The 17,579-nt window shown below is 37.4% G+C and overlaps 1 pseudogene across 1 annotated transcript; it reads right to left on the reverse strand.

Moving 5' to 3' along the window:
• Nucleotides 1-470: 470 nt before the first annotated feature.
• LOC311168855 (serine/arginine-rich splicing factor 3-like) lies at nucleotides 471-1,075 on the reverse strand (annotated as a pseudogene). Its single transcript has one exon. The product of its transcript is annotated as a serine/arginine-rich splicing factor 3-like (transcript).
• Nucleotides 1,076-17,579: the final 16,504 nt, after the last annotated feature.

Genomic DNA, 17,579 nt, shown 5'->3' on the forward strand with positions numbered 1-17,579 from the left:
GGAACTTATATTGGAAAGCAAAAAGATTCTACACCAAATACCTAGTGTGAATACTAGTTGGAGTTTAAACAAGATGAAATAAAATGAAAAACCTTACTCTAATCTAGCTTTAATGGTGCAAATTTTATTTTTATCTACTGACTTGTGTTCCAGCAGCCTTTAAAGTCTACTTGTTCAACTACAGCTGTATACTATCCATATCCTAGGTATGGAAAAAGAAAGTCTTGGTTCAATTTTTGCCAGCTCTGTTTCCATAATACTAATCATACTTTATAGGCAGAATTAAGAGCTTTATTATCAGTCTATGCAAGGCTAATAAAGTTCAAAGAAAATTCAGTTTTGCTTAAGGGAACATTGTAAAACTAACAATTCTTGATATTACATGCCTCACATGATCCATTTCAAAACATAGAGAATTTTATCTTTATGTGTCACTATCCCAAGAGACAAACATGATCAGCTAAAATATCTTAAAAACGCACTGAGCTTATGATGTTGCAAGCAAAACTTGAAGCTACTGTATATATACTTCTGTCAAATGAAATTATTTCCTCTACAATACTCCTCTTGAAAGATGGTCTGTTTTCTTTCATTTTACCAAATCGTACAGGAGACCTTGAGAAGTCTTGGGATGGTTTGAGATTTCTTTTGTATGACAGTGATTTCTCTCTTCTATCTCTCTTTAGAAAAGGACTTGCTCCAGCTATGGGAGAAGCTTCTTGGTCTTGGAGATCTGAGGTGAGGTGGAGGACTCCTCCAATAATAATCTCAAGGGCATGGATCCCAAGAAGGAGGTGACCCATGATTTCTAATTCTCTTTTCACCACTTGATAATTCCACTCTTATATTACAGCCACAGCATTCTCCCATCTATCAATATCTCTCAAACAGCATCAGCTTCATCACAGGGATCTTCAAAGTGAACAAAAGTAAAGCCAGGAGTGTTTCTAGCAGCCCACACACTTACAAGTGGGCCATAATAGCCAAAATCTCATTCCAACTCAGTCTTGTTACCATTTTTTCCAAGATTACCTACATAAAACTTACAGTCCAAGGAGCAGGAATCACGATTCATTGTGATAACTTGGGTTAGAAATGCAGAGTTTCAAGGATCTTCCCTCTGACCCTTGCAGACACTTTCCCTGACCCAGTGTCCATGAAATTACTAATTTTCAACTTCTTTTGAAAAATATAAATCACCTAATATTGGTGAGTCAAAGCTTTTTACTTCTTCCCAAATCATCAGATAATGGATTATAGAGCTTGTCCAGTCGCACAAGTTGGCTCGTGGTCTGCATTTTCGAAAAAACACTTTGTAGTTGCTCTCAGAATTCTGCATCACCTGAAGTTTTGAGGTTTGGGTGGGAACAAGTGATACAAAAACCAATGTTAAACAATAACATACTAGGAGGGAAGACCTCAGCTATTTCTTTTATTATTCGTGAGCTGATTCTGGTTCAAAACTTGCTGTGGTCTGGGAAACCAAAAATTTAATTGGGTGGTAAACACAGGAGAAAAAACATAACTGAGGTGATAGGTACAATCATGAGCCCTGTAATGGTTAATTTTATATGTCAACTTGACTGGGATAAGGATTACCCACTTAGCTGATAAAACATTGTTGGATGTGTGTGTGAGGGTGTCTCAAGAAGAGATTAACACTTGAATGGGTAGACTGAGTAAAAAGAATTTGTCCGACCTGTCCAGGTGGGCATTATGTTTCAATACATTGAAGTCTGAATGGTAGAAGAAGAGGACAAAATGGTAGAGGAAGTACAAAATCACTCTTTTTTCTTGAGATGAGACACCCATCTTCTTTTGCCCTCAGATATCAGTGCTTCTGGTTCTTGGGCTTTTGGACTCAGATCAGGAACAATATCAATGACCCTCCGATTCTCATGCCTTTGGATTTGGACTGAATTATATCACCCAATTTCCTGGTTCTCTAGCTTGCAGATGGCAGATCATGGGACTTCTTGTCTCCATAATCACATGATCCAATTCTGATAATAAATTTCTACATAAATATATATTTTTATGTATATGTATATCTATAATTATATCTATAATTATATATCTATAATTATATATATATATATAATTTCCTAGAGGTTCTGGTTCTCTCTAGAACCCTGACTAATATAAGCCCCCTATGTAGAAAGAAACAGACCTTCTTTTCCAGATTATGTCCACTTCAGGGATTATTTTTTTGAGTCTGGTAGGTTTCTTATAGCACTATAGCTAGATTAATTGGCTCATTCATAAATTCGTTCTGTGACTACTATGTGCTAAATACCATGCCAGGTTGTGAATTCAAAGATAATTTCAAATATAGTTCACAGCATAGCTCTCTGACTTGACTTCAAGCTATTTCCTAGCAGAGAGCTTACAAGGAAAATAAATTATGAGCATCAGGAAATCATAATATAAGTTAGAAAGTGAAATGTCATTAAATTATACAGATAAAGAGAGGTAGAGATGAATTGTTCTGAGTAGGGAAAAAAGATGATATTTGCTAGAGGGATAAGGAAAGACTTTAAAAATTTCAGTTATACTTCAGATTTATAGAAAAAGAAGGCAAATACTTTCCAGGTAGTCAAAAGTACAGTTGTGGAAAAAAATAGAACATAGAATGTATGCATTCCTCGTGGTGGTGGGCAGGGGAGATGAAAAGATAAAAAGGACATTCCAGAGCCTCCAAGGCCTGTTTTAGATTTACAATTTTGAAATTCTTTGAGTACTTCTGGAAATCCAACTATCAGAGTAGTAGTAGGTACTTGGGAGTGGGTGTGGGCTCCTCTTTGGTGTTTTCTGACACCACTGCTGACAATAACTATGTGTCATTTTTCTACACTAATTCTCCAATTCTTTGACTCCAACTGGGTGTTCAAGTCAATTCAATTTGGACATTATCTACTTGGAATTAGCATCAGACTTCACAGTTAAAAGATTCAGTCTCATAAGATTTCCCCCATTTCAGATGCCAGCTACAGTTGGGGTACCTAGTAACCTGTACTTCTGCCTGATCGACTAAGTCAGGGCACGTACAGACTTTCACTCAACTTTCATAATTCACTCCAGTGACTGAAAGAACTCAGGGAAGTGCTTTACTTAATACTGCAGTTAATTATAAAGGGTGCAAGTCAGGAAAAATCAGATGGAAGAGAGGCATATGGCAAGATATGATGCAAAGGTTGAAGAGCTTCTGTGCCCTCTCCAAGTGTGCCACCTCCCAGAATATTGATGTGTTCATCAACCCAGAAGCCATGTAAACTCTGTCATTTATGATTTTTCTAATGGAAGTTTTATTACATAGACATGATTGATGAAATCATTGACCATGGGTGATTGAACACAATTTTCAGCCCCTCTCTTTTTTCTGGGGTTGCAGGGGAGTGGAGCTGAAAGTTCTGACACTATAATCATGCAGTTGTTTTTTTGGTCAACAACCCCCACCATGGATCTTCTCATGAGCATACAGAAGACACTAAATTCCAAGGGTTTTAGGAGATCTGTGCCAGAAAATGGGGGTGAGGAAGTACATTTATATAGCACAGGGGCATAGGCTATTTACTTAAACATCTTTCTAAGGAGGACAATAGCACCTAGAGCAGACTTGGATGATAAAAGGAGAAGCAGCATGGAGCTCTGAGGTAACAATAGATAGCATGACCTGGATCAAAATCAGTATGTGTTGGGAGATTCTGGGAAAGGATAAGGGCATGGGCCAAGGTTGGGTGAGGGGAACAGGATTGATTAAACATTGCTGAAGACTGTTTTACACTATTTGGTATTGTTAACTCTATCTAGAGTTTTCTGGGCTCTCACTTAAGGCAAGATAGAAGAGAAAAAGATTTTTTCTTACATTTCTATTTTGCTCTTTTTACCAGATTATTTCTATTGGAGTAATGCTCTTATGGAAAAGGGAAATTAAGTCCAAACTAGTTTCAGTTCTGGGATGATCATCTGGATTTTATTTGTCTGGCAGGGAATGATCCATCTTGTTAACAATCAAAGAGTAAATATGTGTAGAAAAATTTAAAGAATATAATGACAAGCTGCCTTGACTCATTTAAAATGTTCACGTTTTTCTCTTTGCTACTGGTAGTTCAATGTTTGTAGGTAAAAAGTTAGTTGACTGGTCCTAACAATGGAATAGAGAGGTAAACTCAGGACCCCACAAAAACTGAAGGTTTACTTTTTCCTTTCTTCTTACAGACATTTAAGAGGTCAGTGAGTGTGACTTGAATGCTCTGAAGAATCAACTTTAGACTCTAAGTTTGTACATATGACATAACAAAATGTCACAAGCTGGGTGACTTACAAACAACAGAAACTTATTTGTCACAGTTTTGAAGCTAGAAAGTTCAAGATCAGGATGCCAGCATGATTGGGTTCTGGGAAAGACATTTCTCAGTTGCAGATTGTCAACTTCTCTCTATGTCCTCACAGGGTGGAAAAGGGGCAAGTGAACTCTCTAAGGTCTATTTTATAAAAGTGCCTATTTTGTTCATGAGTATTCAGCCCAGATGTCTCATCCCTAATACACATTAAGTACTAGGATTTCAGCCTAATAATTTTGGGGATGTGAACATTCAAGCCATAGTAAAATCTATTTTGATGACTTCCACCTTCAAACATATAGTACAGTACTGGAGTTTCTTGTAAAAGTGGAGATTCATAAACTCCAGAAATGGCATAGCAAAATTATGGAAAGGAAAAAAGAAGCTAACATGAAATAACACTCACCACACAGTGGGCCCTGTGCTGAATTCGTTACCTGTATAATTTCTTGATTCTCCCAAGAAACTTTTGAGTTTAGATTTGCCCAATCCTATTTAAAGAGAAGGAAACTGAGGTTCATATAAGTTAAATAACTTGTCTAAGTTCATTTGAATAATAGGTCAATGTACTAGTCCATCTGACTACAAGCCTATGACCTTCCCAAAACATAACACAATAGGTGTGGTAATAGTATTTCAGAGACTTTGATTTTGGAGTTAGAAGGAATCTTGGAGTCAGTGACAAATAGTATTGAAACAGACTTTAAAATTATCTTTAGTGATTGCTCACTCCCATCTTACTACCTAGTGGTCTCTGGACTCTGACATTACTTCCAGCACATCTGCTGCTAAGGAAGAGCCCAAAGGGGGCAACAATTGGATAAGTAATTCTGAAGTTCATCAATATAGGACAGAATGATGAGAATGGGAAAAAATATAAAAAAGAAAATTAATGGAAGAAGAGGGCTAATCCTTTGATATATTTAGAATATTATATATCAACAAAAATTAGTAAATTTAGCTCAAGAATAGGATCATAGATGAATGGAAAAGGCTATACCTTTCAGAAGCAAAATCTAAAATTAAATATACAATAAAGATGATACATCAAGTCATTGAGAAAGATTATACTAATTACTGTTTTGGGGAAGTTTATATAAATGCAAAGAAAAAAATGTCAGTACAAATCATGACCTTATATTATGTCTAAAGAAATTTCTGCTGGTGGGAGTATAAACTGGTCAACCACTATGGAGAGCTGTGTTGAGATTCCTCAACCTACTAAAGATAGAGCTTCCATATGATCCAGCAATTCCACTCCTAGGTATTTACCCAAAGGACACAGAAACAGTAATTCCAAAGGGCACCTGTACCCTACATTTATAGCAGCACCATTTACAATAGCTAAGCTATGGAAAAAACCCAAATGCCCCAAAATAGATGACTGGATCAAGAAGATGTGGTACATATACACAATGGAATATTACTCAGCAATCAAAAAAGATAAACACATGCAGTTTGCAGCAACATGGATGGAGCTAGAAGGGATCATGCTCAGCAAAATAAGTCAGAAAGAAAAAGAAAAACACTGCATGGTCTCACTCATAGCAGGAATTTATAAAACCTAAACAAGGGACCAGGAAAAAGACTGATTAATACAAAGTAAAAATCAAAATCAACAAGCAACTATGGGCCAGAGACGCACTGTGGCAGGGTGGGGGTGGGGGCATGGGGAGAGGAAGGATTAGGGTCAAAATAAGAGGGGTGCAATTGTATGGGGAATATAGCCAAAATGAAAATGCATACATTGTGCAAAAATGAAAAATGATGTAAGAATTATATAAAATAAAATATTAAAAAAAGAAATTTCAGATGCATTAGTAAATTGTGTTTGAATAATGAAAATAGTAGAAGAAAGTTAAGATTAACATTTATTTGATCTCTGAGTAAGAAAAGGAGTTCTAAACATAAAATAAGTCAGAGAAATCATGAGAGAAAAAAACTGACAAGCCTATATCCAAAAGATGGGAGAAGGATGTTGAGGATGTTGAGGCAGCAATGCTCATCTGCTGTTGGTGGGAATGCATTTTGGTGTAGTCTCTGTGGAAAATAAAAGTGGAAATATAATATGATATAGTAGTATTACAGCTAGGAATTTAGCCAAAAAACATGAAAACTCTAATATGAAAAGATTTATCAATGTCTATGGTTATAGCAGCATTTTCTTTTTAATTAATTAATTAATTAATTTAAATTTTATTTTTATATTCCCCATACAATTACAACCCCCTTATTTTGACCCCAACCCCTCCTTTTCCCACTCCCCATCCCCCATAGAGTGTCTCTGGTTCATAGTTGTTTGTTGATTTTGATATTTTCTTTCTTATAGTTATTCTTTTTCCTGGTCCCTTATTTAAGTTTTCTAGATTCCTGCTATGAGTGAGACCATCCGGTATTTTTCTTTTTCTTTCTGGCTTGTTTCGCTGGGCATGATCCCTTCCAGCTCCATCCATGTTGCTGCAAATTGCATGTGTTTATCTTTTTTGAATGCTGAGTAATATTTCATGGTATATATGTACCACATCTTCTTGATCCAGTCATCTATTTTTGGGTATTTGGGTTGTTTCCAAAGCTTAGCTATTGTAAATAGTGCTGCTATAAACATAGGGGTGCAGGTGCTCTTTGGAATTGATGTTATGAGTGAGACCACTCACTGCTATGAGTGAGACCATCCGGTATTTTTCTTTTTCTTTCTGGCTTGTTTCGCTGGGCATGATCCCTTCCAGCTCCATCCATCCTGCTGCAAATTGCATGTGTTTATCTTTTTTGAATGCTGAGTAATATTTCATGGTATATATGTACCACATCTTCTTGATCCAGTCATCTATTTTTGGGTATTTGGGTTGTTTCCAAAGCTTAGCTATTGTAAACAGTGCTGCTATAAACATAGGGGTGCAGGTGCTCTTTGGAATTGATGTTTCTGTGTCCTTTGGGTAAATACCTAGGAGTGTAATTGCTGGATCATATGGAAGCTCTATGTTTAGCAGGTCCAGAAATCTCCACACAGCTCTCCATAGTGGTTGGACCAGTTTGCACTCCCACCAACAGTATAGCAACATTTTTCATAACTGTCAAGTCATGGACCTGCCTAAATGCCCATAGTCATCTGACTGGGCAAATGAATTGTGGAGTATATATTCAATGGGACACAATACAACTGTTAAAAAAGATGAAATAGTTCATTTTGGGGCAAAATGGATGAATCTCGAGGTGATTATTTTAAGTGAAATAAGCCAGAAAGTGAAAGACAGTTACCAGATGGTTTTACTCATTTGCGGAGTTTAAGTAACCAAAGAAAACAAGCTAGTAAAGCACAGGTAAAAGTAATTTTTAGACTCTGAAAAATGTCCTGGTTACCAGAGGGGATATGAGGGAGAAATGAGGGGATAGGAGAGGAAATGAGATAGAGCATTGTTGTTGGAGCTTTGATGGAGTGTGAGCAAAACATGTGCACATTTAGAGGGGTGAACTTGCAATCCCAAATTATACATTTATGTAAATGATTGACAAATCAATAAAATTTGAGAAAAAGAAAATATTTGATTATATGAAAATAAAATTTTATGTATATAAATATAAACATGAAATTTATAATTTTGGGAAAAGTTTATGAGATATGAATAAAGGATAATATTTTTTTAAGGATAATATTTTTTTAATATGGGCCTCCCCGGTGGCGCAGCGGTTGAGCGCTGGGTTGCGAAGCTGCCCGCAGCCTCTGCAGCGCCGGTTCGATTCCCAGCTGCTCCCCGGCCACCGGAGGAGGGTCCCACATGGCGCGCAGACCTCTCCTGCCGCCCGCTGCTCCCCTCAGCAGTGTAATTTGGTCCTTCTGCCTGCTCTGCTCCCCGCTCTGGCTCTGGTGAATTCTCTCACCCTCCCGCGCTTCTGACTGTACCCAGTGCATGTATAAACAAAACAAACAAACAAACAAACAAACATAAATAAAACATGCCTCTAAAAAAAATATTTTTTAATATATAATTCTACTCATGCAAATCAGTAACAGAAAATGTTAGTGGTTTAGATATAAAATGGACCAAATGTTTGAAGAGATGGATTAAAGAGGAGAAATTACAAGTGACTAATAAAAGCATAAAATGAAATACACCTTCACTAATCAATGCAATGCAAATGAATCATTTTACTGAATTATTGAAAATTATTAGAAGTAATATTTAAACTGGTGTGGGGAAATGTATGTTCATATGCTTCTGTGCAGAGCAATTTATTAACCATTACATTAGGCCCAACTTGACATTTGGGAGCATGGAACATAAATATAAACGTAAATTGACATACCCTTTATCTAAATATTAAAATGATATTTAATTATTCAATTCCCAAGAATATATTTGAAATTATCTGCCTTAAATATGTTAAACTAAATGTGAGAAATAGAAATTGAAATTATTTTTATCTTTTACTGTATATATGCTTTTTTAAAAAACTTTTTTCTTTTTCTTTTTTTTTAAGATTTATTTATTTATTTATACAAGCACTGGGTACAGTCAGAAGCGTGGGAGGGTGAGAGAACCCACCAGAGCCAGAGCGGAGAGCAGAACAGGCAGACTGACAAAGTACACTGCTGAGGGGAGCAGCGGGCGGCAGGAGAGGTCTGAACGCCATGTAGGACCCTGGCCGGCATCCAGGGAGCAAACTGGCGCTGCAGAGGTTGCCGGCGGCTTTGCAGCCCAGCGCTCAACCACTGCGCCACAGGGGAGGCCCTGACTTGACATTTTAGACATGCAAAATGACTACAATAATTCTATTTACCATTTAGATGCATTGGTTCTAGTTGCAGCCGTCCATTATTTTCTCAATCTTTGTTATATTCCTGTTTTACATCATTCATTGTTTTTCTTATTTCAGCAAGCATGGTTTTAACTATTATCTAAACTCTTTAGGTATATCCTGCAGTTCTGCTGGATTGACTCTTCTCTCAGAGTTTCTGTGCTTTAGCACTTGTGATATGTTCTTTCTCTTCATTTTTAGGTTTTATGGGTTGTAATAGGGAGTTTCTTATGTTAATAAATTGGCTTTATCCCCTTCTTACTAAAAGCCGTGCATAACAGAACCACAAAGAGAAAAAAGAATAAAAATATGGGAAGTGTAAGGTGGGATAACCCAATGAGAAATAACATTTGTGTTATGGGAGTCCTAGAAGGACAGAGAAAAAGGAAGACATGGAAAATTTATTTAAAGAAATAATTTTTGAGAATCAGCACAATATGGGAAATGAATCAGATCATTTGATCCAAGAGGCCCTAACAGTTTCAGACAAAAATGATACCAGACTAATTAACACATTCCATGATACATTATAATAAAATGGTTCAGAGTCAATGGGAAGAGCAGAATAGTGAAAGAACTGAGGGAAAGAGCAGTAAACTATAAGGGGATACTAATTAGACTTTCTGCAGACTTTTCAGTAGAGACCTGACAGACAATAAGGGGATGGCAGAGAGAACTGAAATACTCAAAGATTGTCAGCCTACAGTCCTTTACCTTACAAAGTTATCATTCAATATCCAAGGAAGGGTAAGGAACCTCATTGAAAAACAAAAAACTAAAAGAATTTATTAACACCAAATCAGACATGAGAGAAGTACTGATGGAGCTATCATACAGCAACAATGAGATTATGAAGATTGAATCGTACCAAGTACTTTTTTTGACAATAATGACATAATGCTAGAAATCAATTTTAATTAAAACAGAAAAAAACACAAATACATGAAAACTAAACCGTATGCTTTTTAATAGTCATTGGATTAAAGAGGAAATTAAAGCAGATATAAAAACCAAATGAATAAAATTAGGATACAAATTATCAGAATCTATGAGATGCTGCAAAGACAGTCCTAGGGAGAGGATAATCGCAATATATTAAGAAGCAAGAATAATCCTAGATAAACAATTCAACATTACACTTTTTTTTATAGTTGTTTTTCCTTCATACTTAGTATTTTATTACTTTACAATTTTAATACAATGAAGTCATTAAATGAATTACATTTTCTATTACTATCTCCTTAATTTAAATTTTCCTCTGTCTCTGTCATTGCTACAAATTATATATTAACACTCTGTTACTTGTAATGTAAAGATCCGTGATTATAGACTATAATTATCAAGATTAAATCATATTTTGCCAATTTAAAATGATTTGCTTTAAAACAGTTTTATATTATCTTAATGTTTGATGTTTTGGTTCATGTTTGCTGGTATATTTTTGTGTAATACTTTACTTTTAATCTTTTCTGTCATTTTGTTTTGAGTGGGACCCTTATTTTCTGATCCAATCTAAGAGACTTTATAGCATAATAGAATTTAGCTTATTGTTTATTAGCAATTAACAATTTGGAGGTACTTACATATGTCATGTACTGCTCTTAATACCTTTTTTTTTTTTCTGTTGTTTTCATTTATTTCGTATTGGCCAGGGTAGTCTTTTTCTTTTTTTTTTTTTTATAAATTTTATTGTTATATTCCCCATACAATTGCAGCCCCCCCATTCTGACCCCAGTCCCTCCCCTCCCGCCCCCGCCCCCCTAAAAGTGTCTCTGGTTCATAGTTTTTTGTTGATTTTGATTTTCACTTTCTTATATTCATTTTCCTGGTCCCTTATTTAAGTTTTCTAGATTCCTGCTATGAGTGAGACCATCCGGTATTTTTCTTTTTCTTTTTGGCTTATTTCGCTGAGCATGATCCCTTCCAGCGCCATCCATGTTGCTGCAAATTGCATGTGTTTATCTTTTTTGAATGCTGAGTAATATTCCATGGTATATATGTACCACATCTTCTTGATCCAGTCATCTATTTTTGGGTATTTGGGTTGTTTCCAAAGCTTAGCTATTGTAAACAGTGCTGCTATAAACATAGGGGTGCAGGTGTTCTTTGGAATTGATGTTTCTGTGTCCTTTGGGTAAATACCTAGGAGTGGAATTGCTGGATCATATGGAAGCTCTATGTTTAGTAGGTCCAGAAATCTCCACACAGCTTTCCACAGTGGTTGGACCAGTTTGCACTCCCACCAACAGTGCAGAAGAGTTCCTTTTTCTCCACACCCTCGCCAACATTTGTTGTTGCTAGTTTTTTTAATATGTGCCATTCTCACTGTTGTAAGATGGTATCTCATGGTAGTTTTGATTTGCATTTCCCTGATGACAAGTGATGTTGAACATTTTTTCATATGCCTGTTGGCCATTTGCATTTCCTCTTCAGAGAAGTTTCTTTTTAGCTCTTCTGCCCATTTTTTGACTGGATTATTTTCTTTGTTGTTGTTGAGTCTCATCAGCTCTTTGCAGATTTTTGTGATCAGTCCTTTATCATTAGTGTTAGGTGCAAAAATGTTCTCCCAGTTGGTGGGGTTTCTCTTTGTTTTTGTTATTGTCTCTTTTGCTGTGCAGAAGCTCTTTAATTTGCTGTAGTCCCAGCTGTTTATCTTCGCCTTCACTATCACTGCTTTGGGTGATGTGTCTGTAAAGATGTCTTTGATGTGCAAATCACGTAGTGTTTTGCCTATATTTCCTTCTATATATTTTATGGTTTCAGGTCTTATGTCTAGTTCTTTAATCCATTTTGAGTTGATTTTTGTGTATGGTGTGAGGCAGTGGTCAAGCTTCATTCTTTTGCATGTAGCGACCCAGTTTTCCCAGCACCATTTATTGAACAAACTTTCTTTGCTCCAATGCATATTCTTTGCTCCTTTGTCAAAGATTAGTTGACCATAAATCTGTGGGTTTATTTCTGGATTTTCTATTCGATTCCATTGGTCTGTATGTCTGTTCTTGTTCCAATACCATGCAGTTTTGATGATTATGGCTTTGTAGTATAGTAAGTCTGGGAGTGTGATGCCTCCATTCCCTTCTTTTTTTTTCAGGAGAGCTTTGGCTATTCGGGGTTTTTTGTGATTCCATATGAATTTCATCAATAATTGTTCTATTTCTTTGAAGAATGACATTGAAATTTTGATTGGAATAGCATTGAATCTGTATATTGCTTTTGGAAGGATGGCCATTTTAATAATGTTTATTCTTCCAATCCATGAGCAGGGGATGTCTCTCCATTTCTTTGTGTCTTCTTCTATTTCTTTTAACAGTGTTTTATAGTTTTCTTTGTATAGGTCCTTTACCTCTTTTGTTAGATTTATTCCCAAATATTTGATTTTTTTTCAACATTACACTTAAAACAACCTAATAAAGAAGAACAAAGAAGAAAAGAAATAATAAAAATAAGAAGGGAAATAAATGAAATAGAAATTAAAATTACCATACAAAAGATCAATGGAACTAAGTGTTGGTTTTTGAGATAGTAAAAATTGATAAATCCTTAACTATACTAACCAAAAAAAAAAAGAGAAAATATCTATAGAATTATTAATGAAGGAGGAGAAATTATCAGATATGGCACAGAAACAGGTAGATAGATATTTTGGTATGATAATGAGGCTGATGTGAATTTCAGGTCACAAAGGAACTAAGCATGCTCTGGAGATTTTTATGGCATAATGGGTTGTGCAGGCCACATAGGGATGGTTGGAACCTGGTTATCAAAATAAGTTGATTTGGTTAGACTCTTTCACCTTTTAGAAAATCAAATGGAGGTGACTTAATCGGAGACATTTTTGTGCTTGAGAAAGCCAGATGGGGCTCATACTACTCTTAAGGAGTCAATTTAACATAAATAAGTTAAATACTAAATCAACCTAGCATCCTGACTGCCCTGCCATGAGTTAACAATCAGTGGTCTTAACTTTTTGTTTCCCAGGATTCTGAGGCCCTAGAATTATTTGTGTTAGCCATTTGTTTCCTTGTCCCCTAAGGTTCTGGTTTGACAACAACCCCACTCTGGGTCAGGAATTCTCCTATATATTCCAAAATTACCTGGTGCTTATTTGAGCCAGGTATTTATTAATCAAAATCACAATTTTCTGGTTACATCTCTATTGCTTCCCCCAGTCTGAGAGCTCCTTCAGGGTAGGGATTGTGTCTTTTACCTTTGTCACACAACCACCCCAGGCCAGACAGGTTCATTGTTAGTTCTTAAAGATGAAAAGAGAATTTGGAGCCTTTGGTAGATTTTGCAGTCCTTTAATGCTGAAACGTGGTGCCACACACACAGGGAAGCAGAAAGAGCAAGAAAGACACCAACTATGAGAGAGGCAGAGCAGCAACTCCCTCTCTAGCCCCCTTTACACTGTTAAGTGCCTACAGCCACACAACTGATACTTGTTGCAAATGCAAGGCCCATCTGTTGTTTGCTAGATGTCCAAATGTTGGAAAGCATAGCTCTCTGTTGTGTGGGACATTTGTGTCATTTGCTTACAGCCTCCATGCCTTATAATAAATGTTCAATAAATGTGTTTTGAAAGGACAAAAAATGTACACTGAACTGTGTATCAGATCCAACTTTTTCTCTCTACATCTCTAATTTTCTCACTTGAAAAAAAAAAAAAGGTCATTTCCCATGAAGAATCACAGTAACAGGCCTAAGGGAGAGCAGGATGAATGGTAGTGGTGGGGTGTAGATAGAAAACCAAACTTACTTGATAGAGCTAGGGTCCAAAAATAGTGATTTAGTTACTGAAATTTTTCTGGGTTGTGAGAAAGTGTTATTCTTGCAGGAAGAAAATAGAAAAATCACCCCATTTTCACCAGGGTATAAACGAGGTTAATGTTCTCTTGAGCAGCCTGGTTTTGAGTCCATTTGACTCCTCTACCTAAAGGAAGGAACTAGAGGCTCTTCACTCTCAAACGTTTGTACACTGAGAATTTATACACATGCATCTATTTCTGTACCATAGCACAGTAAGATAAAAAGTATAACACATGGGGTGAATGAAATTAAGATACGCACGGTAAGATAAAGTTGGTCTTTCATAAAAGCATTTTGTGAGAGGGAGAACTCATTAGATTGTGAAAATGAATCACAATGAGAACGGGGTTCCATCGGCAGAGCATCCAGCATAATTCTGACATTGTCCTGGGGCTGTGCGAGGTGGGTGAATGATGATGACCTCATTTATGTTCATGCCTGCCTCACAGCAGAGACTTTATTTTGTCATTGTATTTCTTAGCCATGTTTTGATCTCTGATGCTCAAGTGCATAGATGCTGAAGTGATGCAATAAATGTGCTGGGAAATGCATCACTAGACACTAAGAGAAAAAGACAATGCTGAGGGCAGGGTTTATTCCACAAGATAACAGGGATGGAGTTAAGAAGAGGAAAGATGAATGTTCAATATCAGGAAAAATACCCTAGCCATTTGACTTTAAGAATAACTCCCAGGGGAAGCTGTGAAAATCCTGCTTCATGAGGCATTTGAGAATAGATTGGATGATATAGTGGAGATTATCCTGCAGGGAGTCAGTCAAATGTACTCTGGGGCCAGGGTGTGAATTAAAATTGCCACAAAACCCACAAAATGGTCTTTTGTGGTTATGATTCTGGGAGTCCAGTCAGATCTTGTACTTTAAATCTTTTGCTACAACCAATATAAATTCTCCCAGCTGAACTGAAGAACTGCACCTAATAGTATGGGCCTTGGTGTGCCAGCAAGCCCACAGTCTGGTCAGCTACGAGTATATTTATTCAGTGTCACCTCTGTCTCCCACACTGGACTTGGTGGTGTATATTTCCCTCCCTTCCCCTTCCTTACCCTTGTCTCCTCAATAGAGGAACCAGCAAAGGCTTGGAAATAATTCTCTGAGAATGAGTGACCCCTATGTGCCTGTTGACTGTCTTCTCTTTGTCACTACATTGTAGTTTGACATTTGGAGGGGAATATGGGTTTAAGTCCATCAGAGTCAACATAAGATAGGGGATGACTGAGGTCTAGTGGCCATCACACAGTGGACAAGCCCTACAAAGCCTGAAGAGTTGCCATTAAAATCTCCCTTCTCCTACTCCACCCTGCTCAGAGATCTGGGGGTTCCGGGTCTTTGTATTACAACTATTGCTAATGACATGATGTTGGGGGAGAGATAAGGCAAGTTTCAATTTTTAAGGAATGAAAAACCTGTTATTTCAGTTCAGCTCTAAGAAACTCCAGGGTGGAAATGTTGAGGGCCAGCTGTTTAGTCTTTCTTTTTCTAATTAATTGCAATTATTCTAGAAATATTTATATTTGGAGAAAAGTCTCTGGAGCTGGGACAAGTTGCTGATATAGTCACAGGACTGGTACTGAGGCAAGCACAGTGGACCATGTATTGCAAAGGCATCTTTATGGAAAGGGGATGAGCAAGGCAGATCATTGCCTGGGCACCATCTTCCTTGCTCCCATTTACATGCAGCCACCTTGGATTACAGATCCCACTATGCCATGAACCGGACTCCTGAGCAAGGGAGCTACAGGGAACTAGAGGTGGAGCTGAGTGGACTATGTACCACAGAAGGTAGGGATACACTCTTTTGCTTTTCCAGTTTTGACTTGCTTCCAGGAGCATGGAGGAGACGCGTGGAAGAAAGACTTGTAGAAACTCTTGGAAGAGATACTTGGAAGAGACACATGAGTGAGAGTCACATAGGTAGGCTGCTCCTAGTCCTTGGCAGACACAATAGGCATTGTCCTGAACTTCATGCTGGATTACTTGATAACTTTGAAGTCTGAATCTCTCCTTCAATCCCAGCTTTCTGAGGCCTGCCTCACCTCTTTCTTGTGTTTCCCCACCGGAAGGTACCTTAGACTTATGGCATGTTTTCAGACTTTAGTGGCCCCACTTTGGACCAAGTCTATTTGATGAGGTATTTGCTCATGATGCGATTAGCAATTTAGGAGGTTTTATTGGGAAACTAACATCCTTTCTTCTCTTTGCTTTCTACGCACACTAATTCTGTTAGAGACCTTTCATCTGCTTCCTTTGTCTTTGTGTGGAAGATGGTTGGACCACTTTTAGAGTGAGCACTCATTACCAGTATAGGGTGCCTGGGTGCCCCTCTGTTGCATGCTAACACAGGCAAGTCAAGAGGCTAAAAAGGACTCATAGTCTGTTTTGGGGGAGTTTCCCCTCACTAGTTTTAGCTCTTCCACACTTTCTCAGGTGATGGGATAACAATTTCCCCCACACAGTAGATTCTGGTCATTTATGCCTGTAAAATTTACATTTCACATTACTTGAGCATGATTTGTGATTTCATTGTTTAAGGCAAAGTGCATATGTTGAACTCCCAGAACTGGAATGTAGTTGTGGCTGAGATTCAGTTACCTAGTGAATGAAACCAGCTTTTGTCCTGTCTTTACCTATTATATCAGGCTTTTATATTCTTCATTTTTCTGTGCAAGAAGGTTTGAAGATCTATCCTTTGTGAACACTATAATTCTTGCATGTCTTGTTACCACAAACCATACTCCAGTCCAGTCTTCCAAAGCATGCTGAATTAAAAAGAAGACTGATTAAACAGTCAACAGAACAAATTTGGACTTATTTAACATTATTTTTTCACCTTTTATTGTGGGCCAGGTGTCATAAGAAAGACAATGAATATGACAACCAATATTAGGAATTAAACATTACAAATGACCATAATACAGGGCAACATCCCATACCCACTTTGGGGTGTTTGCCACATCAACAACCAATTCTCTGGTTATCTGGTCACCAACATGGCATTCAGTGATTCAGTTGAATTCTGACTGATGCTACCTGGAATTAGTGCAGGCCCCGCAGGTTAAAGGCTCAATCTCAGAAGACTACTTCCACTTTAGATACCAGTCACAAGTCCTGGACCTATTCATTTCTGACCTACCAGGCATAAATTGGGGATTTGTACAACCCTTCTCAGGTTCAATCATTTACTAGAATGGAACATGCTTATATTTACTAGCATGTTATCAAGGATCTTATAAAGGATCCAAATGAATAGCCAATATGAACCGATATATAGGGCAAAGTCTGGAGGGGACTTGAGTACAGGAACTTATATCCTGTGAGCTTGGGGTACACTACTTTCCTGTGTGTGAGAATGCACTTACAAACCCACAAGGTCTCTGAACCCTCATTGTTTAAGGGTTTTTATTGAAATTTTATCACATAGCCATGATTGATTAAAACATTGACAGCTGGTGATTGAATTTTTTTCTAGTCCCTCTTCCCTCCTTGGCGGTTAGATGGTGAAGCTGAAAGTTCCAAGCGTCTAATCAAGATTTGGACTCTTTGGAGGCCAGCTCCCACCTTGAAGCTATGTGGGGCCCCCAAGCTACCAGTTATCTTATTAGCATAACACTCTCATCA

Source organism: Talpa europaea (assembly GCF_964194135.1).
Source record: "Talpa europaea genome assembly, chromosome: 3".
NCBI lineage: Eukaryota > Metazoa > Chordata > Mammalia > Eulipotyphla > Talpidae > Talpa > Talpa europaea.